The 27,752-nt window shown below is 51.3% G+C and overlaps 28 non-coding genes across 28 annotated transcripts; 26 read left to right on the plus strand and 2 right to left on the minus strand.

Annotated features, from left to right (window-relative positions):
- Positions 1-249: 249 nt before the first annotated feature.
- Positions 250-322, plus strand: TRNAK-CUU (transfer RNA lysine (anticodon CUU)). Its single transcript has one exon. It is a non-coding gene; the product is annotated as a tRNA-Lys (tRNA).
- A 241-nt stretch (positions 323-563) lies between these two features.
- On the plus strand, positions 564-635 carry TRNAG-UCC (transfer RNA glycine (anticodon UCC)). The gene has a single exon. It is a non-coding gene; the product is annotated as a tRNA-Gly (tRNA).
- Positions 636-2,490: 1,855 nt separating this feature from the next.
- Positions 2,491-2,563, plus strand: TRNAK-CUU (transfer RNA lysine (anticodon CUU)). Its single transcript has one exon. It is a non-coding gene; the product is annotated as a tRNA-Lys (tRNA).
- Positions 2,564-2,804: 241 nt separating this feature from the next.
- On the plus strand, positions 2,805-2,876 carry TRNAG-UCC (transfer RNA glycine (anticodon UCC)). The gene has a single exon. It is a non-coding gene; the product is annotated as a tRNA-Gly (tRNA).
- Positions 2,877-4,053: 1,177 nt separating this feature from the next.
- On the minus strand, positions 4,054-4,127 carry TRNAN-GUU (transfer RNA asparagine (anticodon GUU)). Its single transcript has one exon. It is a non-coding gene; the product is annotated as a tRNA-Asn (tRNA).
- Positions 4,128-4,731: 604 nt separating this feature from the next.
- TRNAK-CUU (transfer RNA lysine (anticodon CUU)) lies at positions 4,732-4,804 on the plus strand. The gene has a single exon. It is a non-coding gene; the product is annotated as a tRNA-Lys (tRNA).
- A 241-nt stretch (positions 4,805-5,045) lies between these two features.
- TRNAG-UCC (transfer RNA glycine (anticodon UCC)) lies at positions 5,046-5,117 on the plus strand. The gene has a single exon. It is a non-coding gene; the product is annotated as a tRNA-Gly (tRNA).
- A 1,177-nt stretch (positions 5,118-6,294) lies between these two features.
- Positions 6,295-6,368, minus strand: TRNAN-GUU (transfer RNA asparagine (anticodon GUU)). The gene has a single exon. It is a non-coding gene; the product is annotated as a tRNA-Asn (tRNA).
- A 604-nt stretch (positions 6,369-6,972) lies between these two features.
- On the plus strand, positions 6,973-7,045 carry TRNAK-CUU (transfer RNA lysine (anticodon CUU)). The gene has a single exon. It is a non-coding gene; the product is annotated as a tRNA-Lys (tRNA).
- A 241-nt stretch (positions 7,046-7,286) lies between these two features.
- TRNAG-UCC (transfer RNA glycine (anticodon UCC)) lies at positions 7,287-7,358 on the plus strand. Its single transcript has one exon. It is a non-coding gene; the product is annotated as a tRNA-Gly (tRNA).
- A 1,855-nt stretch (positions 7,359-9,213) lies between these two features.
- On the plus strand, positions 9,214-9,286 carry TRNAK-CUU (transfer RNA lysine (anticodon CUU)). The gene has a single exon. It is a non-coding gene; the product is annotated as a tRNA-Lys (tRNA).
- Positions 9,287-9,527: 241 nt separating this feature from the next.
- On the plus strand, positions 9,528-9,599 carry TRNAG-UCC (transfer RNA glycine (anticodon UCC)). Its single transcript has one exon. It is a non-coding gene; the product is annotated as a tRNA-Gly (tRNA).
- A 1,855-nt stretch (positions 9,600-11,454) lies between these two features.
- TRNAK-CUU (transfer RNA lysine (anticodon CUU)) lies at positions 11,455-11,527 on the plus strand. Its single transcript has one exon. It is a non-coding gene; the product is annotated as a tRNA-Lys (tRNA).
- A 241-nt stretch (positions 11,528-11,768) lies between these two features.
- TRNAG-UCC (transfer RNA glycine (anticodon UCC)) lies at positions 11,769-11,840 on the plus strand. The gene has a single exon. It is a non-coding gene; the product is annotated as a tRNA-Gly (tRNA).
- Positions 11,841-13,695: 1,855 nt separating this feature from the next.
- On the plus strand, positions 13,696-13,768 carry TRNAK-CUU (transfer RNA lysine (anticodon CUU)). Its single transcript has one exon. It is a non-coding gene; the product is annotated as a tRNA-Lys (tRNA).
- Positions 13,769-14,009: 241 nt separating this feature from the next.
- Positions 14,010-14,081, plus strand: TRNAG-UCC (transfer RNA glycine (anticodon UCC)). Its single transcript has one exon. It is a non-coding gene; the product is annotated as a tRNA-Gly (tRNA).
- A 1,267-nt stretch (positions 14,082-15,348) lies between these two features.
- TRNAK-CUU (transfer RNA lysine (anticodon CUU)) lies at positions 15,349-15,421 on the plus strand. The gene has a single exon. It is a non-coding gene; the product is annotated as a tRNA-Lys (tRNA).
- A 241-nt stretch (positions 15,422-15,662) lies between these two features.
- On the plus strand, positions 15,663-15,734 carry TRNAG-UCC (transfer RNA glycine (anticodon UCC)). The gene has a single exon. It is a non-coding gene; the product is annotated as a tRNA-Gly (tRNA).
- Positions 15,735-17,589: 1,855 nt separating this feature from the next.
- Positions 17,590-17,662, plus strand: TRNAK-CUU (transfer RNA lysine (anticodon CUU)). The gene has a single exon. It is a non-coding gene; the product is annotated as a tRNA-Lys (tRNA).
- Positions 17,663-17,903: 241 nt separating this feature from the next.
- On the plus strand, positions 17,904-17,975 carry TRNAG-UCC (transfer RNA glycine (anticodon UCC)). Its single transcript has one exon. It is a non-coding gene; the product is annotated as a tRNA-Gly (tRNA).
- A 1,855-nt stretch (positions 17,976-19,830) lies between these two features.
- TRNAK-CUU (transfer RNA lysine (anticodon CUU)) lies at positions 19,831-19,903 on the plus strand. Its single transcript has one exon. It is a non-coding gene; the product is annotated as a tRNA-Lys (tRNA).
- Positions 19,904-20,144: 241 nt separating this feature from the next.
- On the plus strand, positions 20,145-20,216 carry TRNAG-UCC (transfer RNA glycine (anticodon UCC)). The gene has a single exon. It is a non-coding gene; the product is annotated as a tRNA-Gly (tRNA).
- Positions 20,217-21,483: 1,267 nt separating this feature from the next.
- On the plus strand, positions 21,484-21,556 carry TRNAK-CUU (transfer RNA lysine (anticodon CUU)). The gene has a single exon. It is a non-coding gene; the product is annotated as a tRNA-Lys (tRNA).
- Positions 21,557-21,797: 241 nt separating this feature from the next.
- Positions 21,798-21,869, plus strand: TRNAG-UCC (transfer RNA glycine (anticodon UCC)). The gene has a single exon. It is a non-coding gene; the product is annotated as a tRNA-Gly (tRNA).
- A 1,855-nt stretch (positions 21,870-23,724) lies between these two features.
- TRNAK-CUU (transfer RNA lysine (anticodon CUU)) lies at positions 23,725-23,797 on the plus strand. Its single transcript has one exon. It is a non-coding gene; the product is annotated as a tRNA-Lys (tRNA).
- Positions 23,798-24,038: 241 nt separating this feature from the next.
- TRNAG-UCC (transfer RNA glycine (anticodon UCC)) lies at positions 24,039-24,110 on the plus strand. The gene has a single exon. It is a non-coding gene; the product is annotated as a tRNA-Gly (tRNA).
- Positions 24,111-25,965: 1,855 nt separating this feature from the next.
- On the plus strand, positions 25,966-26,038 carry TRNAK-CUU (transfer RNA lysine (anticodon CUU)). The gene has a single exon. It is a non-coding gene; the product is annotated as a tRNA-Lys (tRNA).
- Positions 26,039-26,279: 241 nt separating this feature from the next.
- TRNAG-UCC (transfer RNA glycine (anticodon UCC)) lies at positions 26,280-26,351 on the plus strand. The gene has a single exon. It is a non-coding gene; the product is annotated as a tRNA-Gly (tRNA).
- Positions 26,352-27,752: the final 1,401 nt, after the last annotated feature.

The following is a 27,752-nucleotide window of genomic DNA, read 5'->3' on the forward strand; positions in this document are numbered from 1 at the left end:
TGGCAGCTGTGATGTGGGAAAGCTCGGCTTCACGTTTTGCACAGCGAGAAAACACAATCGAAGCACCTACCGCGTTTTGTTGGGAGCCCAAAAACCACAGCAGCAACGGTGATGTACCTCCCTGACAGCAAGTAAGCGCAGGAGTGTTTGGAAGCGCATTGCGTCTATCAAAACAAATTGGGCCGAAAGTTAGCAAAAAGTGTTTGGCGTCAGTTGGTAGCAAGAGGCCACACGGGAGGCAGCGTCTTAGCCCGGCTAGCTCAGTCGGTAGAGCATGAGACTCTTAATCTCAGGGTCGTGGGTTCGAGCCCCACGTTGGGCGTATGGCATCGCAACGTTTTGGCCCAGTCAGTGGCATTCATGCGCACTGCACGGCCCCACCTTTACCATATCGACTGGCTTCTCTTCCATTCCCTCTACAAACGGGGAAATGTTTCGAGCTTATCTTTCTAGTGGTCAATTCGTATGGCAGCAAGTTGACCTTGCGCTGGGGCGTGGTTCTTATCAGCGCCACGTGTGACACGAATTGGATAGAGATAGTGGCACAGGCCCCGGACAGCCTTGCGTTGGTGGTATAGTGGTGAGCATAGCTGCCTTCCAAGCAGTTGACCCGGGTTCGATTCCCGGCCAACGCACTCCTATCCCTTTTTGGCCTTGCAAAGCGGCCCTAAGCAAAGACCCAAGTCATCCAGGTCCTTGAAGAAAGCTCCTAAGATATCCTGGCTTAGCGACAACTGTGGAGACTTTCTTCGGCATTCGAAAAGTCTCTGGCCTTATGCTTTAACTCGCTCAGGAGGTCCAGCATTATCCAGGGCCAAGGTTCAGCCATTTTGACTACTGATTCCCAAAGAGAATCAACTCTGTCACACACAACATTGCTAAGTATCTGGCAACAACGCTAACACCCTTAGCTGGCATCATATTGCACCATTTGCTATTCGGTGACGAAGGCATCGAATAGCAAATGACCCGCTTTGGACTGTGTCTTGCAAGGCAAGGAAAGGGGTGCATTTGGGCAAGGAGGCCTACAGGAAACCTACCCACACACACCGCTATCTGCTTTTTGGCTCACACCACCCACTGGAACCCAAGCTGGGGCTTCTTAGGACTCTGCAATATCGGGCTGACGCGGTAACAACAAAAAGAGTCTACAGACCCTCTCAGGTGTGCTTTGAAAGCTTGTGGCTAGCCAGACTGGGTCTTGGCTAAACATCCACAAGGTCACGAAAACAAACTGGGGAGAAGCAGAACATTTGGAGAAATATAGTCACCCCCGTAAGCCACTGGAGTGTCAGAAAAACTCCGGAGGATCTTTAACAACAATTGCATCGCTGTGTACTTCAAGTCCAGCAATACACTGGGACGGAAGCTTGTACATCGGCACTATCTGCACTGCCCATTTTGAACATCGCTCTAGCTAGCCAAGCGATTTGACAACAATTGTCACCTTTAGCCACGCCGATCTAGGCACCAATAGCTATGCAGGCTTCCTGCCACCAACAATGGGATCATCTAACTTGAACAGGGCGGTTCTACAATTTTCACACCTCCCCCTGTTCTTGGACAATCAACATCGACACATTCACATGGTGATTGTCTTAAGGTGTGACTAGAAGTGCTGCAGTTATCTTCCTGAGCCAAAGAAGTGGCTCGATCAACTATGTAAACCTCTTCAACAAACGGCTAGTACATTTGCAAGGGTCTCCAGTGAACGCTTGTTTGTCTGCTCAGTTGCCGGTCACCTGAAGAGAGCCAAAGGACACGCTTTGTTTTAGCCTTCGGGCCCCACTGAGGTAATGGAGAAAACATGAGCGTCCCTGGGTGGGCTCGAACCACCAACCTTTCGGTTAACAGCCGAACGCGCTAACCGATTGCACCACAGAGACTGCACGCCGAGGGCCGGCGCACCGGCCGAGGGAGACATGAATAATAAAAACAAAGTTCCTTAAAAGGCTTCCCAATTGCACATTTCTAGAGTGCCTTCTAGAGTGCCTTCTAGTTAAAGGGGGAGAGAGGCAGGGTAAAAGAGGGCATCCTTCGAGCCGGAATCGAACCAGCGACCTAAGGATTACTACGTTGACGCTACAGTCCTCCGCTCTACCAGCTGAGCTATCGAAGGGCCCGCCGGTGGGTCGTAGCCCGTGACTCCTTGCATTCAAAGCCAGCGCTTTGCCCTTTGCGTTAGTCCTTCTGCCTTGAGGGATTGGTCTATGCCGCCTCTGCCTGAAAGGTCAAATGCCTTGGCAGCTGTGATGTGGGAAAGCTCGGCTTCACGTTTTGCACAGCGAGAAAACACAATCGAAGCACCTACCGCGTTTTGTTGGGAGCCCAAAAACCACAGCAGCAACGGTGATGTACCTCCCTGACAGCAAGTAAGCGCAGGAGTGTTTGGAAGCGCATTGCGTCTATCAAAACAAATTGGGCCGAAAGTTAGCAAAAAGTGTTTGGCGTCAGTTGGTAGCAAAAGGCCACACGGGAGGCAGCGTCTTAGCCCGGCTAGCTCAGTCGGTAGAGCATGAGACTCTTAATCTCAGGGTCGTGGGTTCGAGCCCCACGTTGGGCGTATGGCATCGCAACGTTTTGGCCCAGTCAGTGGCATTCATGCGCACTGCACGGCCCCACCTTTACCATATCGACTGGCTTCTCTTCCATTCCCTCTACAAACGGGGAAATGTTTCGAGCTTATCTTTCTAGTGGTCAATTCGTATGGCAGCAAGTTGACCTTGCGCTGGGGCGTGGTTCTTATCAGCGCCACGTGTGACACGAATTGGATAGAGATAGTGGCACAGGCCCCGGACAGCCTTGCGTTGGTGGTATAGTGGTGAGCATAGCTGCCTTCCAAGCAGTTGACCCGGGTTCGATTCCCGGCCAACGCACTCCTATCCCTTTTTGGCCTTGCAAAGCGGCCCTAAGCAAAGACCCAAGTCATCCAGGTCCTTGAAGAAAGCTCCTAAGATATCCTGGCTTAGCGACAACTGTGGAGACTTTCTTCGGCATTCGAAAAGTCTCTGGCCTTATGCTTTAACTCGCTCAGGAGGTCCAGCATTATCCAGGGCCAAGGTTCAGCCATTTTGACTACTGATTCCCAAAGAGAATCAACTCTGTCACACACAACATTGCTAAGTATCTGGCAACAACGCTAACACCCTTAGCTGGCATCATATTGCACCATTTGCTATTCGGTGACGAAGGCATCGAATAGCAAATGACCCGCTTTGGACTGTGTCTTGCAAGGCAAGGAAAGGGGTGCATTTGGGCAAGGAGGCCTACAGGAAACCTACCCACACACACCGCTATCTGCTTTTTGGCTCACACCACCCACTGGAACCCAAGCTGGGGCTTCTTAGGACTCTGCAATATCGGGCTGACGCGGTAACAACAAAAAGAGTCTACAGACCCTCTCAGGTGTGCTTTGAAAGCTTGTGGCTAGCCAGACTGGGTCTTGGCTAAACATCCACAAGGTCACGAAAACAAACTGGGGAGAAGCAGAACATTTGGAGAAATATAGTCACCCCCGTAAGCCACTGGAGTGTCAGAAAAACTCCGGAGGATCTTTAACAACAATTGCATCGCTGTGTACTTCAAGTCCAGCAATACACTGGGACGGAAGCTTGTACATCGGCACTATCTGCACTGCCCATTTTGAACATCGCTCTAGCTAGCCAAGCGATTTGACAACAATTGTCACCTTTAGCCACGCCGATCTAGGCACCAATAGCTATGCAGGCTTCCTGCCACCAACAATGGGATCATCTAACTTGAACAGGGCGGTTCTACAATTTTCACACCTCCCCCTGTTCTTGGACAATCAACATCGACACATTCACATGGTGATTGTCTTAAGGTGTGACTAGAAGTGCTGCAGTTATCTTCCTGAGCCAAAGAAGTGGCTCGATCAACTATGTAAACCTCTTCAACAAACGGCTAGTACATTTGCAAGGGTCTCCAGTGAACGCTTGTTTGTCTGCTCAGTTGCCGGTCACCTGAAGAGAGCCAAAGGACACGCTTTGTTTTAGCCTTCGGGCCCCACTGAGGTAATGGAGAAAACATGAGCGTCCCTGGGTGGGCTCGAACCACCAACCTTTCGGTTAACAGCCGAACGCGCTAACCGATTGCGCCACAGAGACTGCACGCCGAGGGCCGGCGCACCGGCCGAGGGAGACATGAATAATAAAAACAAAGTTCCTTAAAAGGCTTCCCAATTGCACATTTCTAGAGTGCCTTCTAGAGTGCCTTCTAGTTAAAGGGGGAGAGAGGCAGGGTAAAAGAGGGCATCCTTCGAGCCGGAATCGAACCAGCGACCTAAGGATTACTACGTTGACGCTACAGTCCTCCGCTCTACCAGCTGAGCTATCGAAGGGGCCGCCGGTGGGTCGTAGCCCGTGACTCCTTGCATTCAAAGCCAGCGCTTTGCCCTTTGCGTTAGTCCTTCTGCCTTGAGGGATTGGTCTATGCCGCCTCTGCCTGAAAGGTCAAATGCCTTGGCAGCTGTGATGTGGGAAAGCTCGGCTTCACGTTTTGCACAGCGAGAAAACACAATCGAAGCACCTACCGCGTTTTGTTGGGAGCCCAAAAACCACAGCAGCAACGGTGATGTACCTCCCTGACAGCAAGTAAGCGCAGGAGTGTTTGGAAGCGCATTGCGTCTATCAAAACAAATTGGGCCGAAAGTTAGCAAAAAGTGTTTGGCGTCAGTTGGTAGCAAGAGGCCACACGGGAGGCAGCGTCTTAGCCCGGCTAGCTCAGTCGGTAGAGCATGAGACTCTTAATCTCAGGGTCGTGGGTTCGAGCCCCACGTTGGGCGTATGGCATCGCAACGTTTTGGCCCAGTCAGTGGCATTCATGCGCACTGCACGGCCCCACCTTTACCATATCGACTGGCTTCTCTTCCATTCCCTCTACAAACGGGGAAATGTTTCGAGCTTATCTTTCTAGTGGTCAATTCGTATGGCAGCAAGTTGACCTTGCGCTGGGGCGTGGTTCTTATCAGCGCCACGTGTGACACGAATTGGATAGAGATAGTGGCACAGGCCCCGGACAGCCTTGCGTTGGTGGTATAGTGGTGAGCATAGCTGCCTTCCAAGCAGTTGACCCGGGTTCGATTCCCGGCCAACGCACTCCTATCCCTTTTTGGCCTTGCAAAGCGGCCCTAAGCAAAGACCCAAGTCATCCAGGTCCTTGAAGAAAGCTCCTAAGATATCCTGGCTTAGCGACAACTGTGGAGACTTTCTTCGGCATTCGAAAAGTCTCTGGCCTTATGCTTTAACTCGCTCAGGAGGTCCAGCATTATCCAGGGCCAAGGTTCAGCCATTTTGACTACTGATTCCCAAAGAGAATCAACTCTGTCACACACAACATTGCTAAGTATCTGGCAACAACGCTAACACCCTTAGCTGGCATCATATTGCACCATTTGCTATTCGGTGACGAAGGCATCGAATAGCAAATGACCCGCTTTGGACTGTGTCTTGCAAGGCAAGGAAAGGGGTGCATTTGGGCAAGGAGGCCTACAGGAAACCTACCCACACACACCGCTATCTGCTTTTTGGCTCACACCACCCACTGGAACCCAAGCTGGGGCTTCTTAGGACTCTGCAATATCGGGCTGACGCGGTAACAACAAAAAGAGTCTACAGACCCTCTCAGGTGTGCTTTGAAAGCTTGTGGCTAGCCAGACTGGGTCTTGGCTAAACATCCACAAGGTCACGAAAACAAACTGGGGAGAAGCAGAACATTTGGAGAAATATAGTCACCCCCGTAAGCCACTGGAGTGTCAGAAAAACTCCGGAGGATCTTTAACAACAATTGCATCGCTGTGTACTTCAAGTCCAGCAATACACTGGGACGGAAGCTTGTACATCGGCACTATCTGCACTGCCCATTTTGAACATCGCTCTAGCTAGCCAAGCGATTTGACAACAATTGTCACCTTTAGCCACGCCGATCTAGGCACCAATAGCTATGCAGGCTTCCTGCCACCAACAATGGGATCATCTAACTTGAACAGGGCGGTTCTACAATTTTCACACCTCCCCCTGTTCTTGGACAATCAACATCGACACATTCACATGGTGATTGTCTTAAGGTGTGACTAGAAGTGCTGCAGTTATCTTCCTGAGCCAAAGAAGTGGCTCGATCAACTATGTAAACCTCTTCAACAAACGGCTAGTACATTTGCAAGGGTCTCCAGTGAACGCTTGTTTGTCTGCTCAGTTGCCGGTCACCTGAAGAGAGCCAAAGGACACGCTTTGTTTTAGCCTTCGGGCCCCACTGAGGTAATGGAGAAAACATGAGCGTCCCTGGGTGGGCTCGAACCACCAACCTTTCGGTTAACAGCCGAACGCGCTAACCGATTGCGCCACAGAGACTGCACGCCGAGGGCCGGCGCACCGGCCGAGGGAGACATGAATAATAAAAACAAAGTTCCTTAAAAGGCTTCCCAATTGCACATTTCTAGAGTGCCTTCTAGAGTGCCTTCTAGTTAAAGGGGGAGAGAGGCAGGGTAAAAGAGGGCATCCTTCGAGCCGGAATCGAACCAGCGACCTAAGGATTACTACGTTGACGCTACAGTCCTCCGCTCTACCAGCTGAGCTATCGAAGGGCCCGCCGGTGGGTCGTAGCCCGTGACTCCTTGCATTCAAAGCCAGCGCTTTGCCCTTTGCGTTAGTCCTTCTGCCTTGAGGGATTGGTCTATGCCGCCTCTGCCTGAAAGGTCAAATGCCTTGGCAGCTGTGATGTGGGAAAGCTCGGCTTCACGTTTTGCACAGCGAGAAAACACAATCGAAGCACCTACCGCGTTTTGTTGGGAGCCCAAAAACCACAGCAGCAACGGTGATGTACCTCCCTGACAGCAAGTAAGCGCAGGAGTGTTTGGAAGCGCATTGCGTCTATCAAAACAAATTGGGCCGAAAGTTAGCAAAAAGTGTTTGGCGTCAGTTGGTAGCAAGAGGCCACACGGGAGGCAGCGTCTTAGCCCGGCTAGCTCAGTCGGTAGAGCATGAGACTCTTAATCTCAGGGTCGTGGGTTCGAGCCCCACGTTGGGCGTATGGCATCGCAACGTTTTGGCCCAGTCAGTGGCATTCATGCGCACTGCACGGCCCCACCTTTACCATATCGACTGGCTTCTCTTCCATTCCCTCTACAAACGGGGAAATGTTTCGAGCTTATCTTTCTAGTGGTCAATTCGTATGGAAGCAAGTTGACCTTGCGCTGGGGCGTGGTTCTTATCAGCGCCACGTGTGACACGAATTGGATAGAGATAGTGGCACAGGCCCCGGACAGCCTTGCGTTGGTGGTATAGTGGTGAGCATAGCTGCCTTCCAAGCAGTTGACCCGGGTTCGATTCCCGGCCAACGCACTCCTATCCCTTTTTGGCCTTGCAAAGCGGCCCTAAGCAAAGACCCAAGTCATCCAGGTCCTTGAAGAAAGCTCCTAAGATATCCTGGCTTAGCGACAACTGTGGAGACTTTCTTCGGCATTCGAAAAGTCTCTGGCCTTATGCTTTAACTCGCTCAGGAGGTCCAGCATTATCCAGGGCCAAGGTTCAGCCATTTTGACTACTGATTCCCAAAGAGAATCAACTCTGTCACACACAACATTGCTAAGTATCTGGCAACAACGCTAACACCCTTAGCTGGCATCATATTGCACCATTTGCTATTCGGTGACGAAGGCATCGAATAGCAAATGACCCGCTTTGGACTGTGTCTTGCAAGGCAAGGAAAGGGGTGCATTTGGGCAAGGAGGCCTACAGGAAATCTACCCACACACACCGCTATCTGCTTTTTGGCTCACACCACCCACTGGAACCCAAGCTGGGGCTTCTTAGGACTCTGCAATATCGGGCTGACGCGGTAACAACAAAAAGAGTCTACAGACCCTCTCAGGTGTGCTTTGAAAGCTTGTGGCTAGCCAGACTGGGTCTTGGCTAAACATCCACAAGGTCACGAAAACAAACTGGGGAGAAGCAGAACATTTGGAGAAATATAGTCACCCCCGTAAGCCACTGGAGTGTCAGAAAAACTCCGGAGGATCTTTAACAACAATTGCATCGCTGTGTACTTCAAGTCCAGCAATACACTGGGACGGAAGCTTGTACATCGGCACTATCTGCACTGCCCATTTTGAACATCGCTCTAGCTAGCCAAGCGATTTGACAACAATTGTCACCTTTAGCCACGCCGATCTAGGCACCAATAGCTATGCAGGCTTCCTGCCACCAACAATGGGATCATCTAACTTGAACAGGGCGGTTCTACAATTTTCACACCTCCCCCTGTTCTTGGACAATCAACATCGACACATTCACATGGTGATTGTCTTAAGGTGTGACTAGAAGTGCTGCAGTTATCTTCCTGAGCCAAAGAAGTGGCTCGATCAACTATGTAAACCTCTTCAACAAACGGCTAGTACATTTGCAAGGGTCTCCAGTGAACGCTTGTTTGTCTGCTCAGTTGCCGGTCACCTGAAGAGAGCCAAAGGACACGCTTTGTTTTAGCCTTCGGGCCCCACTGAGGTAATGGAGAAAACATGAGCGTCCCTGGGTGGGCTCGAACCACCAACCTTTCGGTTAACAGCCGAACGCGCTAACCGATTGCGCCACAGAGACTGCACGCTGAGGGCCGGCGCACCGGCCGAGGGAGACATGAATAATAAAAACAAAGTTCCTTAAAAGGCTTCCCAATTGCACATTTCTAGAGTGCCTTCTAGAGTGCCTTCTAGTTAAAGGGGGAGAGAGGCAGGGTAAAAGAGGGCATCCTTCGAGCCGGAATCGAACCAGCGACCTAAGGATTACTACGTTGACGCTACAGTCCTCCGCTCTACCAGCTGAGCTATCGAAGGGCCCGCCGGTGGGTCGTAGCCCGTGACTCCTTGCATTCAAAGCCAGCGCTTTGCCCTTTGCGTTAGTCCTTCTGCCTTGAGGGATTGGTCTATGCCGCCTCTGCCTGAAAGGTCAAATGCCTTGGCAGCTGTGATGTGGGAAAGCTCGGCTTCACGTTTTGCACAGCGAGAAAACACAATCGAAGCACCTACCGCGTTTTGTTGGGAGCCCAAAAACCACAGCAGCAACGGTGATGTACCTCCCTGACAGCAAGTAAGCGCAGGAGTGTTTGGAAGCGCATTGCGTCTATCAAAACAAATTGGGCCGAAAGTTAGCAAAAAGTGTTTGGCGTCAGTTGGTAGCAAGAGGCCACACGGGAGGCAGCGTCTTAGCCCGGCTAGCTCAGTCGGTAGAGCATGAGACTCTTAATCTCAGGGTCGTGGGTTCGAGCCCCACGTTGGGCGTATGGCATCGCAACGTTTTGGCCCAGTCAGTGGCATTCATGCGCACTGCACGGCCCCACCTTTACCATATCGACTGGCTTCTCTTCCATTCCCTCTACAAACGGGGAAATGTTTCGAGCTTATCTTTCTAGTGGTCAATTCGTATGGCAGCAAGTTGACCTTGCGCTGGGGCGTGGTTCTTATCAGCGCCACGTGTGACACAAATTGGATAGAGATAGTGGCACAGGCCCCGGACAGCCTTGCGTTGGTGGTATAGTGGTGAGCATAGCTGCCTTCCAAGCAGTTGACCCGGGTTCGATTCCCGGCCAACGCACTCCTATCCCTTTTTGGCCTTGCAAAGCGGCCCTAAGCAAAGACCCAAGTCATCCAGGTCCTTGAAGAAAGCTCCTAAGATATCCTGGCTTAGCGACAACTGTGGAGACTTTCTTCGGCATTCGAAAAGTCTCTGGCCTTATGCTTTAACTCGCTCAGGAGGTCCAGCATTATCCAGGGCCAAGGTTCAGCCATTTTGACTACTGATTCCCAAAGAGAATCAACTCTGTCACACACAACATTGCTAAGTATCTGGCAACAACGCTAACACCCTTAGCTGGCATCATATTGCACCATTTGCTATTCGGTGACGAAGGCATCGAATAGCAAATGACCCGCTTTGGACTGTGTCTTGCAAGGCAAGGAAAGGGGTGCATTTGGGCAAGGAGGCCTACAGGAAACCTACCCACACACACCGCTATCTGCTTTTTGGCTCACACCACCCACTGGAACCCAAGCTGGGGCTTCTTAGGACTCTGCAATATCGGGCTGACGCGGTAACAACAAAAAGAGTCTACAGACCCTCTCAGGTGTGCTTTGAAAGCTTGTGGCTAGCCAGACTGGGTCTTGGCTAAACATCCACAAGGTCACGAAAACAAACTGGGGAGAAGCAGAACATTTGGAGAAATATAGTCACCCCCGTAAGCCACTGGAGTGTCAGAAAAACTCCGGAGGATCTTTAACAACAATTGCATCGCTGTGTACTTCAAGTCCAGCAATACACTGGGACGGAAGCTTGTACATCGGCACTATCTGCACTGCCCATTTTGAACATCGCTCTAGCTAGCCAAGCGATTTGACAACAATTGTCACCTTTAGCCACGCCGATCTAGGCACCAATAGCTATGCAGGCTTCCTGCCACCAACAATGGGATCATCTAACTTGAACAGGGCGGTTCTACAATTTTCACACCTCCCCCTGTTCTTGGACAATCAACATCGACACATTCACATGGTGATTGTCTTAAGGTGTGACTAGAAGTGCTGCAGTTATCTTCCTGAGCCAAAGAAGTGGCTCGATCAACTATGTAAACCTCTTCAACAAACAGCTAGTACATTTGCAAGGGTCTCCAGTGAACGCTTGTTTGTCTGCTCAGTTGCCGGTCACCTGAAGAGAGCCAAAGGACACGCTTTGTTTTAGCCTTCAGGCCCCACTGAGGTAATGGAGAAAACATGAGCGTCCCTGGGTGGGCTCGAACCACCAACCTTTCGGTTAACAGCCGAACGCGCTAACCGATTGCGCCACAGAGACTGCACGCCGAGGGCCGGCGCACCGGCCGAGGGAGACATGAATAATAAAAACAAAGTTCCTTAAAAGGCTTCCCAATTGCACATTTCTAGAGTGCCTTCTAGAGTGCCTTCTAGTTAAAGGGGGAGAGAGGCAGGGTAAAAGAGGGCATCCTTCGAGCCGGAATCGAACCAGCGACCTAAGGATTACTACGTTGACGCTACAGTCCTCCGCTCTACCAGCTGAGCTATCGAAGGGCCCGCCGGTGGGTCGTAGCCCGTGACTCCTTGCATTCAAAGCCAGCGCTTTGCCCTTTGCGTTAGTCCTTCTGCCTTGAGGGATTGGTCTATGCCGCCTCTGCCTGAAAGGTCAAATGCCTTGGCAGCTGTGATGTGGGAAAGCTCGGCTTCACGTTTTGCACAGCGAGAAAACACAATCGAAGCACCTACCGCGTTTTGTTGGGAGCCCAAAAACCACAGCAGCAACGGTGATGTACCTCCCTGACAGCAAGTAAGCGCAGGAGTGTTTGGAAGCGCATTGCGTCTATCAAAACAAATTGGGCCGAAAGTTAGCAAAAAGTGTTTGGCGTCAGTTGGTAGCAAGAGGCCACACGGGAGGCAGCGTCTTAGCCCGGCTAGCTCAGTCGGTAGAGCATGAGACTCTTAATCTCAGGGTCGTGGGTTCGAGCCCCACGTTGGGCATATGGCATCGCAACGTTTTGGCCCAGTCAGTGGCATTCATGCGCACTGCACGGCCCCACCTTTACCATATCGACTGGCTTCTCTTCCATTCCCTCTACAAACGGGGAAATGTTTCGAGCTTATCTTTCTAGTGGTCAATTCGTATGGCAGCAAGTTGACCTTGCGCTGGGGCGTGGTTCTTATCAGCGCCACGTGTGACACGAATTGGATAGAGATAGTGGCACAGGCCCCAGACAGCCTTGCGTTGGTGGTATAGTGGTGAGCATAGCTGCCTTCCAAGCAGTTGACCCGGGTTCGATTCCCGGCCAACGCACTCCTATCCCTTTTTGGCCTTGCAAAGCGGCCCTAAGCAAAGACCCAAGTCATCCAGGTCCTTGAAGAAAGCTCCTAAGATATCCTGGCTTAGCGACAACTGTGGAGACTTTCTTCGGCATTCGAAAAGTCTCTGGCCTTATGCTTTAACTCGCTCAGGAGGTCCAGCATTATCCAGGGCCAAGGTTCAGCCATTTTGACTACTGATTCCCAAAGAGAATCAACTCTGTCACACACAACATTGCTAAGTATCTGGCAACAACGCTAACACCCTTAGCTGGCATCATATTGCACCATTTGCTATTCGGTGACGAAGGCATCGAATAGCAAATGACCCGCTTTGGACTGTGTCTTGCAAGGCAAGGAAAGGGGTGCATTTGGGCAAGGAGGCCTACAGGAAACCTACCCACACACACCGCTATCTGCTTTTTGGCTCACACCACCCACTGGAACCCAAGCTGGGGCTTCTTAGGACTCTGCAATATCGGGCTGACGCGGTAACAACAAAAAGAGTCTACAGACCCTCTCAGGTGTGCTTTGAAAGCTTGTGGCTAGCCAGACTGGGTCTTGGCTAAACATCCACAAGGTCACGAAAACAAACTGGGGAGAAGCAGAACATTTGGAGAAATATAGTCACCCCCGTAAGCCACTGGAGTGTCAGAAAAACTCCGGAGGATCTTTAACAACAATTGCATCGCTGTGTACTTCAAGTCCAGCAATACACTGGGACGGAAGCTTGTACATCGGCACTATCTGCACTGCCCATTTTGAACATCGCTCTAGCTAGCCAAGCGATTTGACAACAATTGTCACCTTTAGCCACGCCGATCTAGGCACCAATAGCTATGCAGGCTTCCTGCCACCAACAATGGGATCATCTAACTTGAACAGGGCGGTTCTACAATTTTCACACCTCCCCCTGTTCTTGGACAATCAACATCGACACATTCACATGGTGATTGTCTTAAGGTGTGACTAGAAGTGCTGCAGTTATCTTCCTGAGCCAAAGAAGTGGCTCGATCAACTATGTAAACCTCTTCAACAAACAGCTAGTACATTTGCAAGGGTCTCCAGTGAACGCTTGTTTGTCTGCTCAGTTGCCGGTCACCTGAAGAGAGCCAAAGGACACGCTTTGTTTTAGCCTTCAGGCCCCACTGAGGTAATGGAGAAAACATGAGCGTCCCTGGGTGGGCTCGAACCACCAACCTTTCGGTTAACAGCCGAACGCGCTAACCGATTGCGCCACAGAGACTGCACGCCGAGGGCTGGCGCACCGGCCGAGGGAGACATGAATAATAAAAACAAAGTTCCTTAAAAGGCTTCCCAATTGCACATTTCTAGAGTGCCTTCTAGAGTGCCTTCTAGTTAAAGGGGGAGAGAGGCAGGGTAAAAGAGGGCATCCTTCGAGCCGGAATCGAACCAGCGACCTAAGGATTACTACGTTGACGCTACAGTCCTCCGCTCTACCAGCTGAGCTATCGAAGGGCCCGCCGGTGGGTCGTAGCCCGTGACTCCTTGCATTCAAAGCCAGCGCTTTGCCCTTTGCGTTAGTCCTTCTGCCTTGAGGGATTGGTCTATGCCGCCTCTGCCTGAAAGGTCAAATGCCTTGGCAGCTGTGATGTGGGAAAGCTCGGCTTCACGTTTTGCACAGCGAGAAAACACAATCGAAGCACCTACCGCGTTTTGTTGGGAGCCCAAAAACCACAGCAGCAACGGTGATGTACCTCCCTGACAGCAAGTAAGCGCAGGAGTGTTTGGAAGCGCATTGCGTCTATCAAAACAAATTGGGCCGAAAGTTAGCAAAAAGTGTTTGGCGTCAGTTGGTAGCAAGAGGCCACACGGGAGGCAGCGTCTTAGCCCGGCTAGCTCAGTCGGTAGAGCATGAGACTCTTAATCTCAGGGTCGTGGGTTCGAGCCCCACGTTGGGCGTATGGCATCGCAACGTTTTGGCCCAGTCAGTGGCATTCATGCGCACTGCACGGCCCCACCTTTACCATATCGACTGGCTTCTCTTCCATTCCCTCTACAAACGGGGAAATGTTTCGAGCTTATCTTTCTAGTGGTCAATTCGTATGGCAGCAAGTTGACCTTGCGCTGGGGCGTGGTTCTTATCAGCGCCACGTGTGACACGAATTGGATAGAGATAGTGGCACAGGCCCCGGACAGCCTTGCGTTGGTGGTATAGTGGTGAGCATAGCTGCCTTCCAAGCAGTTGACCCGGGTTCGATTCCCGGCCAACGCACTCCTATCCCTTTTTGGCCTTGCAAAGCGGCCCTAAGCAAAGACCCAAGTCATCCAGGTCCTTGAAGAAAGCTCCTAAGATATCCTGGCTTAGCGACAACTGTGGAGACTTTCTTCGGCATTCGAAAAGTCTCTGGCCTTATGCTTTAACTCGCTCAGGAGGTCCAGCATTATCCAGGGCCAAGGTTCAGCCATTTTGACTACTGATTCCCAAAGAGAATCAACTCTGTCACACACAACATTGCTAAGTATCTGGCAACAACGCTAACACCCTTAGCTGGCATCATATTGCACCATTTGCTATTCGGTGACGAAGGCATCGAATAGCAAATGACCCGCTTTGGACTGTGTCTTGCAAGGCAAGGAAAGGGGTGCATTTGGGCAAGGAGGCCTACAGGAAAGTTATCTTCCTGAGCCAAAGAAGTGGCTCGATCAACTATGTAAACCTCTTCAACAAACGGCTAGTACATTTGCAAGGGTCTCCAGTGAACGCTTGTTTGTCTGCTCAGTTGCCGGTCACCTGAAGAGAGCCAAAGGACACGCTTTGTTTTAGCCTTCGGGCCCCACTGAGGTAATGGAGAAAACATGAGCGTCCCTGGGTGGGCTCGAACCACCAACCTTTCGGTTAACAGCCGAACGCGCTAACCGATTGCGCCACAGAGACTGCACGCTGAGGGCCGGCGCACCGGCCGAGGGAGACATGAATAATAAAAACAAAGTTCCTTAAAAGGCTTCCCAATTGCACATTTCTAGAGTGCCTTCTAGAGTGCCTTCTAGTTAAAGGGGGAGAGAGGCAGGGTAAAAGAGGGCATCCTTCGAGCCGGAATCGAACCAGCGACCTAAGGATTACTATTTTGATGCTACAGTCCTCCGCTCTACCAGCTGAGCTATCGAAGGGGCCGCCGGTGGGTCGTAGCCCGTGACTCCTTGCATTCAAAGCCAGCGCTTTGCCCTTTGCGTTAGTCCTTCTGCCTTGAGGGATTGGTCTATGCCGCCTCTGCCTGAAAGGTCAAATGCCTTGGCAGCTGTGATGTGGGAAAGCTCGGCTTCACGTTTTGCACAGCGAGAAAACACAATCGAAGCACCTAGCGCGTTTTGTTGGGAGCCCAAAAACCACAGCAGCAACGGTGATGTACCTCCCTGACAGCAAGTAAGCGCAGGAGTGTTTGGAAGCGCATTGCGTCTATCAAAACAAATTGGGCCGAAAGTTAGCAAAAAGTGTTTGGCGTCAGTTGGTAGCAAGAGGCCACACGGGAGGCAGCGTCTTAGCCCGGCTAGCTCAGTCGGTAGAGCATGAGACTCTTAATCTCAGGGTCGTGGGTTCGAGCCCCACGTTGGGCGTATGGCATCGCAACGTTTTGGCCCAGTCAGTGGCATTCATGCGCACTGCACGGCCCCACCTTTACCATATCGACTGGCTTCTCTTCCATTCCCTCTACAAACGGGGAAATGTTTCGAGCTTATCTTTCTAGTGGTCAATTCGTATGGCAGCAAGTTGACCTTGCGCTGGGGCGTGGTTCTTATCAGCGCCACGTGTGACACGAATTGGATAGAGATAGTGGCACAGGCCCCGGACAGCCTTGCGTTGGTGGTATAGTGGTGAGCATAGCTGCCTTCCAAGCAGTTGACCCGGGTTCGATTCCCGGCCAACGCACTCCTATCCCTTTTTGGCCTTGCAAAGCGGCCCTAAGCAAAGACCCAAGTCATCCAGGTCCTTGAAGAAAGCTCCTAAGATATCCTGGCTTAGCGACAACTGTGGAGACTTTCTTCGGCATTCGAAAAGTCTCTGGCCTTATGCTTTAACTCGCTCAGGAGGTCCAGCATTATCCAGGGCCAAGGTTCAGCCATTTTGACTACTGATTCCCAAAGAGAATCAACTCTGTCACACACAACATTGCTAAGTATCTGGCAACAACGCTAACACCCTTAGCTGGCATCATATTGCACCATTTGCTATTCGGTGACGAAGGCATCGAATAGCAAATGACCCGCTTTGGACTGTGTCTTGCAAGGCAAGGAAAGGGGTGCATTTGGGCAAGGAGGCCTACAGGAAACCTACCCACACACACCGCTATCTGCTTTTTGGCTCACACCACCCACTGGAACCCAAGCTGGGGCTTCTTAGGACTCTGCAATATCGGGCTGACGCGGTAACAACAAAAAGAGTCTACAGACCCTCTCAGGTGTGCTTTGAAAGCTTGTGGCTAGCCAGACTGGGTCTTGGCTAAACATCCACAAGGTCACGAAAACAAACTGGGGAGAAGCAGAACATTTGGAGAAATATAGTCACCCCCGTAAGCCACTGGAGTGTCAGAAAAACTCCGGAGGATCTTTAACAACAATTGCATCGCTGTGTACTTCAAGTCCAGCAATACACTGGGACGGAAGCTTGTACATCGGCACTATCTGCACTGCCCATTTTGAACATCGCTCTAGCTAGCCAAGCGATTTGACAACAATTGTCACCTTTAGCCACGCCGATCTAGGCACCAATAGCTATGCAGGCTTCCTGCCACCAACAATGGGATCATCTAACTTGAACAGGGCGGTTCTACAATTTTCACACCTCCCCCTGTTCTTGGACAATCAACATCGACACATTCACATGGTGATTGTCTTAAGGTGTGACTAGAAGTGCTGCAGTTATCTTCCTGAGCCAAAGAAGTGGCTCGATCAACTATGTAAACCTCTTCAACAAACGGCTAGTACATTTGCAAGGGTCTCCAGTGAACGCTTGTTTGTCTGCTCAGTTGCCGGTCACCTGAAGAGAGCCAAAGGACACGCTTTGTTTTAGCCTTCGGGCCCCACTGAGGTAATGGAGAAAACATGAGCGTCCCTGGGTGGGCTCGAACCACCAACCTTTCGGTTAACAGCCGAACGCGCTAACCGATTGCGCCACAGAGACTGCACGCTGAGGGCCGGCGCACCGGCCGAGGGAGACATGAATAATAAAAACAAAGTTCCTTAAAAGGCTTCCCAATTGCACATTTCTAGAGTGCCTTCTAGAGTGCCTTCTAGTTAAAGGGGGAGAGAGGCAGGGTAAAAGAGGGCATCCTTCGAGCCGGAATCGAACCAGCGACCTAAGGATTACTACGTTGACGCTACAGTCCTCCGCTCTACCAGCTGAGCTATCGAAGGGCCCGCCGGTGGGTCGTAGCCCGTGACTCCTTGCATTCAAAGCCAGCGCTTTGCCCTTTGCGTTAGTCCTTCTGCCTTGAGGGATTGGTCTATGCCGCCTCTGCCTGAAAGGTCAAATGCCTTGGCAGCTGTGATGTGGGAAAGCTCGGCTTCACGTTTTGCACAGCGAGAAAACACAATCAAAGCACCTACCGCGTTTTGTTGGGAGCCCAAAAACCACAGCAGCAACGGTGATGTACCTCCCTGACAGCAAGTAAGCGCAGGAGTGTTTGGAAGCGCATTGCGTCTATCAAAACAAATTGGGCCGAAAGTTAGCAAAAAGTGTTTGGCGTCAGTTGGTAGCAAAAGGCCGCACGGGAGGCAGCGTCTTAGCCCGGCTAGCTCAGTCGGTAGAGCATGAGACTCTTAATCTCAGGGTCGTGGGTTCGAGCCCCACGTTGGGCGTATGGCATCGCAACGTTTTGGCCCAGTCAGTGGCATTCATGCGCACTGCACGGCCCCACCTTTACCATATCGACTGGCTTCTCTTCCATTCCCTCTACAAACGGGGAAATGTTTCGAGCTTATCTTTCTAGTGGTCAATTCGTATGGCAGCAAGTTGACCTTGCGCTGGGGCGTGGTTCTTATCAGCGCCACGTGTGACACGAATTGGATAGAGATAGTGGCACAGGCCCCGGACAGCCTTGCGTTGGTGGTATAGTGGTGAGCATAGCTGCCTTCCAAGCAGTTGACCCGGGTTCGATTCCCGGCCAACGCACTCCTATCCCTTTTTGGCCTTGCAAAGCGGCCCTAAGCAAAGACCCAAGTCATCCAGGTCCTTGAAGAAAGCTCCTAAGATATCCTGGCTTAGCGACAACTGTGGAGACTTTCTTCGGCATTCGAAAAGTCTCTGGCCTTATGCTTTAACTCGCTCAGGAGGTCCAGCATTATCCAGGGCCAAGGTTCAGCCATTTTGACTACTGATTCCCAAAGAGAATCAACTCTGTCACACACAACATTGCTAAGTATCTGGCAACAACGCTAACACCCTTAGCTGGCATCATATTGCACCATTTGCTATTCGGTGACGAAGGCATCGAATAGCAAATGACCCGCTTTGGACTGTGTCTTGCAAGGCAAGGAAAGGGGTGCATTTGGGCAAGGAGGCCTACAGGAAACCTACCCACACACACCGCTATCTGCTTTTTGGCTCACACCACCCACTGGAACCCAAGCTGGGGCTTCTTAGGACTCTGCAATATCGGGCTGACGCGGTAACAACAAAAAGAGTCTACAGACCCTCTCAGGTGTGCTTTGAAAGCTTGTGGCTAGCCAGACTGGGTCTTGGCTAAACATCCACAAGGTCACGAAAACAAACTGGGGAGAAGCAGAACATTTGGAGAAATATAGTCACCCCCGTAAGCCACTGGAGTGTCAGAAAAACTCCGGAGGATCTTTAACAACAATTGCATCGCTGTGTACTTCAAGTCCAGCAATACACTGGGACGGAAGCTTGTACATCGGCACTATCTGCACTGCCCATTTTGAACATCGCTCTAGCTAGCCAAGCGATTTGACAACAATTGTCACCTTTAGCCACGCCGATCTAGGCACCAATAGCTATGCAGGCTTCCTGCCACCAACAATGGGATCATCTAACTTGAACAGGGCGGTTCTACAATTTTCACACCTCCCCCTGTTCTTGGACAATCAACATCGACACATTCACATGGTGATTGTCTTAAGGTGTGACTAGAAGTGCTGCAGTTATCTTCCTGAGCCAAAGAAGTGGCTCGATCAACTATGTAAACCTCTTCAACAAACAGCTAGTACATTTGCAAGGGTCTCCAGTGAACGCTTGTTTGTCTGCTCAGTTGCCGGTCACCTGAAGAGAGCCAAAGGACACGCTTTGTTTTAGCCTTCAGGCCCCACTGAGGTAATGGAGAAAACATGAGCGTCCCTGGGTGGGCTCGAACCACCAACCTTTCGGTTAACAGCCGAACGCGCTAACCGATTGCGCCACAGAGACTGCACGCCGAGGGCTGGCGCACCGGCCGAGGGAGACATGAATAATAAAAACAAAGTTCCTTAAAAGGCTTCCCAATTGCACATTTCTAGAGTGCCTTCTAGAGTGCCTTCTAGTTAAAGGGGGAGAGAGGCAGGGTAAAAGAGGGCATCCTTCGAGCCGGAATCGAACCAGCGACCTAAGGATTACTACGTTGACGCTACAGTCCTCCGCTCTACCAGCTGAGCTATCGAAGGGCCCGCCGGTGGGTCGTAGCCCGTGACTCCTTGCATTCAAAGCCAGCGCTTTGCCCTTTGCGTTAGTCCTTCTGCCTTGAGGGATTGGTCTATGCCGCCTCTGCCTGAAAGGTCAAATGCCTTGGCAGCTGTGATGTGGGAAAGCTCGGCTTCACGTTTTGCACAGCGAGAAAACACAATCGAAGCACCTACCGCGTTTTGTTGGGAGCCCAAAAACCACAGCAGCAACGGTGATGTACCTCCCTGACAGCAAGTAAGCGCAGGAGTGTTTGGAAGCGCATTGCGTCTATCAAAACAAATTGGGCCGAAAGTTAGCAAAAAGTGTTTGGCGTCAGTTGGTAGCAAAAGGCCACACGGGAGGCAGCGTCTTAGCCCGGCTAGCTCAGTCGGTAGAGCATGAGACTCTTAATCTCAGGGTCGTGGGTTCGAGCCCCACGTTGGGCGTATGGCATCGCAACGTTTTGGCCCAGTCAGTGGCATTCATGCGCACTGCACGGCCCCACCTTTACCATATCGACTGGCTTCTCTTCCATTCCCTCTACAAACGGGGAAATGTTTCGAGCTTATCTTTCTAGTGGTCAATTCGTATGGCAGCAAGTTGACCTTGCGCTGGGGCGTGGTTCTTATCAGCGCCACGTGTGACACGAATTGGATAGAGATAGTGGCACAGGCCCCGGACAGCCTTGCGTTGGTGGTATAGTGGTGAGCATAGCTGCCTTCCAAGCAGTTGACCCGGGTTCGATTCCCGGCCAACGCACTCCTATCCCTTTTTGGCCTTGCAAAGCGGCCCTAAGCAAAGACCCAAGTCATCCAGGTCCTTGAAGAAAGCTCCTAAGATATCCTGGCTTAGCGACAACTGTGGAGACTTTCTTCGGCATTCGAAAAGTCTCTGGCCTTATGCTTTAACTCGCTCAGGAGGTCCAGCATTATCCAGGGCCAAGGTTCAGCCATTTTGACTACTGATTCCCAAAGAGAATCAACTCTGTCACACACAACATTGCTAAGTATCTGGCAACAACGCTAACACCCTTAGCTGGCATCATATTGCACCATTTGCTATTCGGTGACGAAGGCATCGAATAGCAAATGACCCGCTTTGGACTGTGTCTTGCAAGGCAAGGAAAGGGGTGCATTTGGGCAAGGAGGCCTACAGGAAAGTTATCTTCCTGAGCCAAAGAAGTGGCTCGATCAACTATGTAAACCTCTTCAACAAACGGCTAGTACATTTGCAAGGGTCTCCAGTGAACGCTTGTTTGTCTGCTCAGTTGCCGGTCACCTGAAGAGAGCCAAAGGACACGCTTTGTTTTAGCCTTCGGGCCCCACTGAGGTAATGGAGAAAACATGAGCGTCCCTGGGTGGGCTCGAACCACCAACCTTTCGGTTAACAGCCGAACGCGCTAACCGATTGCGCCACAGAGACTGCACGCTGAGGGCCGGCGCACCGGCCGAGGGAGACATGAATAATAAAAACAAAGTTCCTTAAAAGGCTTCCCAATTGCACATTTCTAGAGTGCCTTCTAGAGTGCCTTCTAGTTAAAGGGGGAGAGAGGCAGGGTAAAAGAGGGCATCCTTCGAGCCGGAATCGAACCAGCGACCTAAGGATTACTATTTTGATGCTACAGTCCTCCGCTCTACCAGCTGAGCTATCGAAGGGGCCGCCGGTGGGTCGTAGCCCGTGACTCCTTGCATTCAAAGCCAGCGCTTTGCCCTTTGCGTTAGTCCTTCTGCGTTGAGGGATTGGTCTATGCCGCCTCTGCCTGAAAGGTCAAATGCCTTGGCAGCTGTGATGTGGGAAAGCTCGGCTTCACATTTTGCACAGCGAGAAAACACAATCGAAGCACCTACCGCGTTTTGTTGGGAGCCCAAAAACCACAGCAGCAACGGTGATGTACCTCCCTGACAGCAAGTAAGCGCAGGAGTGTTTGGAAGCGCATTGCGTCTATCAAAACAAATTGGGCCGAAAGTTAGCAAAAAGTGTTTGGCGTCAGTTGGTAGCAAGAGGCCACACGGGAGGCAGCGTCTTAGCCCGGCTAGCTCAGTCGGTAGAGCATGAGACTCTTAATCTCAGGGTCGTGGGTTCGAGCCCCACGTTGGGCGTATGGCATCGCAACGTTTTGGCCCAGTCAGTGGCATTCATGCGCACTGCACGGCCCCACCTTTACCATATCGACTGGCTTCTCTTCCATTCCCTCTACAAACGGGGAAATGTTTCGAGCTTATCTTTCTAGTGGTCAATTCGTATGGCAGCAAGTTGACCTTGCGCTGGGGCGTGGTTCTTATCAGCGCCACGTGTGACACGAATTGGATAGAGATAGTGGCACAGGCCCCGGACAGCCTTGCGTTGGTGGTATAGTGGTGAGCATAGCTGCCTTCCAAGCAGTTGACCCGGGTTCGATTCCCGGCCAACGCACTCCTATCCCTTTTTGGCCTTGCAAAGCGGCCCTAAGCAAAGACCCAAGTCATCCAGGTCCTTGAAGAAAGCTCCTAAGATATCCTGGCTTAGCGACAACTGTGGAGACTTTCTTCGGCATTCGAAAAGTCTCTGGCCTTATGCTTTAACTCGCTCAGGAGGTCCAGCATTATCCAGGGCCAAGGTTCAGCCATTTTGACTACTGATTCCCAAAGAGAATCAACTCTGTCACACACAACATTGCTAAGTATCTGGCAACAACGCTAACACCCTTAGCTGGCATCATATTGCACCATTTGCTATTCGGTGACGAAGGCATCGAATAGCAAATGACCCGCTTTGGACTGTGTCTTGCAAGGCAAGGAAAGGGGTGCATTTGGGCAAGGAGGCCTACAGGAAACCTACCCACACACACCGCTATCTGCTTTTTGGCTCACACCACCCACTGGAACCCAAGCTGGGGCTTCTTAGGACTCTGCAATATCGGGCTGACGCGGTAACAACAAAAAGAGTCTACAGACCCTCTCAGGTGTGCTTTGAAAGCTTGTGGCTAGCCAGACTGGGTCTTGGCTAAACATCCACAAGGTCACGAAAACAAACTGGGGAGAAGCAGAACATTTGGAGAAATATAGTCACCCCCGTAAGCCACTGGAGTGTCAGAAAAACTCCGGAGGATCTTTAACAACAATTGCATCGCTGTGTACTTCAACTCCAGCAATACACTGGGACGGAAGCTTGTACATCGGCACTATCTGCACTGCCCATTTTGAACATCGCTCTAGCTAGCCAAGCGATTTGACAACAATTGTCACCTTTAGCCACGCCGATCTAGGCACCAATAGCTATGCAGGCTTCCTGCCACCAACAATGGGATCATCTAACTTGAACAGGGCGGTTCTACAATTTTCACACCTCCCCCTGTTCTTGGACAATCAACATCGACACATTCACATGGTGATTGTCTTAAGGTGTGACTAGAAGTGCTGCAGTTATCTTCCTGAGCCAAAGAAGTGGCTCGATCAACTATGTAAACCTCTTCAACAAACGGCTAGTACATTTGCAAGGGTCTCCAGTGAACGCTTGTTTGTCTGCTCAGTTGCCGGTCACCTGAAGAGAGCCAAAGGACACGCTTTGTTTTAGCCTTCGGGCCCCACTGAGGTAATGGAGAAAACATGAGCGTCCCTGGGTGGGCTCGAACCACCAACCTTTCGGTTAACTGCCGAACGCGCTAACCGATTGCGCCACAGAGACTGCACGCTGAGGGCCGGCGCACCGGCCGAGGGAGACATGAATAATAAAAACAAAGTTCCTTAAAAGGCTTCCCAATTGCACATTTCTAGAGTGCCTTCTAGAGTGCCTTCTAGTTAAAGGGGGAGAGAGGCAGGGTAAAAGAGGGCATCCTTCGAGCCGGAATCGAACCAGCGACCTAAGGATTACTACGTTGACGCTACAGTCCTCCGCTCTACCAGCTGAGCTATCGAAGGGCCCGCCGGTGGGTCGTAGCCCGTGACTCCTTGCATTCAAAGCCAGCGCTTTGCCCTTTGCGTTAGTCCTTCTGCCTTGAGGGATTGGTCTATGCCGCCTCTGCCTGAAAGGTCAAATGCCTTGGCAGCTGTGATGTGGGAAAGCTCGGCTTCACGTTTTGCACAGCGAGAAAACACAATCAAAGCACCTACCGCGTTTTGTTGGGAGCCCAAAAACCACAGCAGCAACGGTGATGTACCTCCCTGACAGCAAGTAAGCGCAGGAGTGTTTGGAAGCGCATTGCGTCTATCAAAACAAATTGGGCCGAAAGTTAGCAAAAAGTGTTTGGCGTCAGTTGGTAGCAAAAGGCCGCACGGGAGGCAGCGTCTTAGCCCGGCTAGCTCAGTCGGTAGAGCATGAGACTCTTAATCTCAGGGTCGTGGGTTCGAGCCCCACGTTGGGCGTATGGCATCGCAACGTTTTGGCCCAGTCAGTGGCATTCATGCGCACTGCACGGCCCCACCTTTACCATATCGACTGGCTTCTCTTCCATTCCCTCTACAAACGGGGAAATGTTTCGAGCTTATCTTTCTAGTGGTCAATTCGTATGGCAGCAAGTTGACCTTGCGCTGGGGCGTGGTTCTTATCAGCGCCACGTGTGACACGAATTGGATAGAGATAGTGGCACAGGCCCCGGACAGCCTTGCGTTGGTGGTATAGTGGTGAGCATAGCTGCCTTCCAAGCAGTTGACCCGGGTTCGATTCCCGGCCAACGCACTCCTATCCCTTTTTGGCCTTGCAAAGCGGCCCTAAGCAAAGACCCAAGTCATCCAGGTCCTTGAAGAAAGCTCCTAAGATATCCTGGCTTAGCGACAACTGTGGAGACTTTCTTCGGCATTCGAAAAGTCTCTGGCCTTATGCTTTAACTCGCTCAGGAGGTCCAGCATTATCCAGGGCCAAGGTTCAGCCATTTTGACTACTGATTCCCAAAGAGAATCAACTCTGTCACACACAACATTGCTAAGTATCTGGCAACAACGCTAACACCCTTAGCTGGCATCATATTGCACCATTTGCTATTCGGTGACGAAGGCATCGAATAGCAAATGACCCGCTTTGGACTGTGTCTTGCAAGGCAAGGAAAGGGGTGCATTTGGGCAAGGAGGCCTACAGGAAACCTACCCACACACACCGCTATCTGCTTTTTGGCTCACACCACCCACTGGAACCCAAGCTGGGGCTTCTTAGGACTCTGCAATATCGGGCTGACGCGGTAACAACAAAAAGAGTCTACAGACCCTCTCAGGTGTGCTTTGAAAGCTTGTGGCTAGCCAGACTGGGTCTTGGCTAAACATCCACAAGGTCACGAAAACAAACTGGGGAGAAGCAGAACATTTGGAGAAATATAGTCACCCCCGTAAGCCACTGGAGTGTCAGAAAAACTCCGGAGGATCTTTAACAACAATTGCATCGCTGTGTACTTCAAGTCCAGCAATACACTGGGACGGAAGCTTGTACATCGGCACTATCTGCACTGCCCATTTTGAACATCGCTCTAGCTAGCCAAGCGATTTGACAACAATTGTCACCTTTAGCCACGCCGATCTAGGCACCAATAGCTATGCAGGCTTCCTGCCACCAACAATGGGATCATCTAACTTGAACAGGGCGGTTCTACAATTTTCACACCTCCCCCTGTTCTTGGACAATCAACATCGACACATTCACATGGTGATTGTCTTAAGGTGTGACTAGAAGTGCTGCAGTTATCTTCCTGAGCCAAAGAAGTGGCTCGATCAACTATGTAAACCTCTTCAACAAACGGCTAGTACATTTGCAAGGGTCTCCAGTGAACGCTTGTTTGTCTGCTCAGTTGCCGGTCACCTGAAGAGAGCCAAAGGACACGCTTTGTTTTAGCCTTCGGGCCCCACTGAGGTAATGGAGAAAACATGAGCGTCCCTGGGTGGGCTCGAACCACCAACCTTTCGGTTAACAGCCGAACGCGCTAACCGATTGCGCCACAGAGACTGCACGCTGAGGGCCGGCGCACCGGCCGAGGGAGACATGAATAATAAAAACAAAGTTCCTTAAAAGGCTTCCCAATTGCACATTTCTAGAGTGCCTTCTAGAGTGCCTTCTAGTTAAAGGGGGAGAGAGGCAGGGTAAAAGAGGGCATCCTTCGAGCCGGAATCGAACCAGCGACCTAAGGATTACTACGTTGACGCTACAGTCCTCCGCTCTACCAGCTGAGCTATCGAAGGGCCCGCCGGTGGGTCGTAGCCCGTGACTCCTTGCATTCAAAGCCAGCGCTTTGCCCTTTGCGTTAGTCCTTCTGCCTTGAGGGATTGGTCTATGCCGCCTCTGCCTGAAAGGTCAAATGCCTTGGCAGCTGTGATGTGGGAAAGCTCGGCTTCACGTTTTGCACAGCGAGAAAACACAATCGAAGCACCTACCGCGTTTTGTTGGGAGCCCAAAAACCACAGCAGCAACGGTGATGTACCTCCCTGACAGCAAGTAAGCGCAGGAGTGTTTGGAAGCGCATTGCGTCTATCAAAACAAATTGGGCCGAAAGTTAGCAAAAAGTGTTTGGCGTCAGTTGGTAGCAAAAGGCCACACGGGAGGCAGCGTCTTAGCCCGGCTAGCTCAGTCGGTAGAGCATGAGACTCTTAATCTCAGGGTCGTGGGTTCGAGCCCCACGTTGGGCGTATGGCATCGCAACGTTTTGGCCCAGTCAGTGGCATTCATGCGCACTGCACGGCCCCACCTTTACCATATCGACTGGCTTCTCTTCCATTCCCTCTACAAACGGGGAAATGTTTTGAGCTTATCTTTCTAGTGGTCAATTCGTATGGCAGCAAGTTGACCTTGCGCTGGGGCGTGATTCTTATCAGCGCCACGTGTGACACGAATTGGATAGAGATAGTGGCACAGGCCCCGGACAGCCTTGCGTTGGTGGTATAGTGGTGAGCATAGCTGCCTTCCAAGCAGTTGACCCGGGTTCGATTCCCGGCCAACGCACTCCTATCCCTTTTTGGCCTTGCAAAGCGGCCCTAAGCAAAGACCCAAGTCATCCAGGTCCTTGAAGAAAGCTCCTAAGATATCCTGGCTTAGCGACAACTGTGGAGACTTTCTTCGGCATTCGAAAAGTCTCTGGCCTTATGCTTTAACTCGCTCAGGAGGTCCAGCATTATCCAGGGCCAAGGTTCAGCCATTTTGACTACTGATTCCCAAAGAGAATCAACTCTGTCACACACAACATTGCTAAGTATCTGGCAACAACGCTAACACCCTTAGCTGGCATCATATTGCACCATTTGCTATTCGGTGACGAAGGCATCGAATAGCAAATGACCCGCTTTGGACTGTGTCTTGCAAGGCAAGGAAAGGGGTGCATTTGGGCAAGGAGGCCTACAGGAAACCTACCCACACACACCGCTATCTGCTTTTTGGCTCACACCACCCACTGGAACCCAAGCTGGGGCTTCTTAGGACTCTGCAATATCGGGCTGACGCGGTAACAACAAAAAGAGTCTACAGACCCTCTCAGGTGTGCTTTGAAAGCTTGTGGCTAGCCAGACTGGGTCTTGGCTAAACATCCACAAGGTCACGAAAACAAACTGGGGAGAAGCAGAACATTTGGAGAAATATAGTCACCCCCGTAAGCCACTGGAGTGTCAGAAAAACTCCGGAGGATCTTTAACAACAATTGCATCGCTGTGTACTTCAAGTCCAGCAATACACTGGGACGGAAGCTTGTACATCGGCACTATCTGCACTGCCCATTTTGAACATCGCTCTAGCTAGCCAAGCGATTTGACAACAATTGTCACCTTTAGCCACGCCGATCTAGGCACCAATAGCTATGCAGGCTTCCTGCCACCAACAATGGGATCATCTAACTTGAACAGGGCGGTTCTACAATTTTCACACCTCCCCCTGTTCTTGGACAATCAACATCGACACATTCACATGGTGATTGTCTTAAGGTGTGACTAGAAGTGCTGCAGTTATCTTCCTGAGCCAAAGAAGTGGCTCGATCAACTATGTAAACCTCTTCAACAAACGGCTAGTACATTTGCAAGGGTCTCCAGTGAACGCTTGTTTGTCTGCTCAGTTGCCGGTCACCTGAAGAGAGCCAAAGGACACGCTTTGTTTTAGCCTTCGGGCCCCACTGAGGTAATGGAGAAAACATGAGCGTCCCTGGGTGGGCTCGAACCACCAACCTTTCGGTTAACAGCCGAACGCGCTAACCGATTGCACCACAGAGACTGCACGCCGAGGGCCGGCGCACCGGCCGAGGGAGACATGAATAATAAAAACAAAGTTCCTTAAAAGGCTTCCCAATTGCACATTTCTAGAGTGCCTTCTAGAGTGCCTTCTAGTTAAAGGGGGAGAGAGGCAGGGTAAAAGAGGGCATCC

This window comes from Aquarana catesbeiana, unplaced genomic scaffold, assembly GCF_042186555.1.
Source record: "Aquarana catesbeiana isolate 2022-GZ unplaced genomic scaffold, ASM4218655v1 unanchor86, whole genome shotgun sequence".
Classification (NCBI taxonomy): Eukaryota; Metazoa; Chordata; class Amphibia; order Anura; family Ranidae; genus Aquarana; species Aquarana catesbeiana.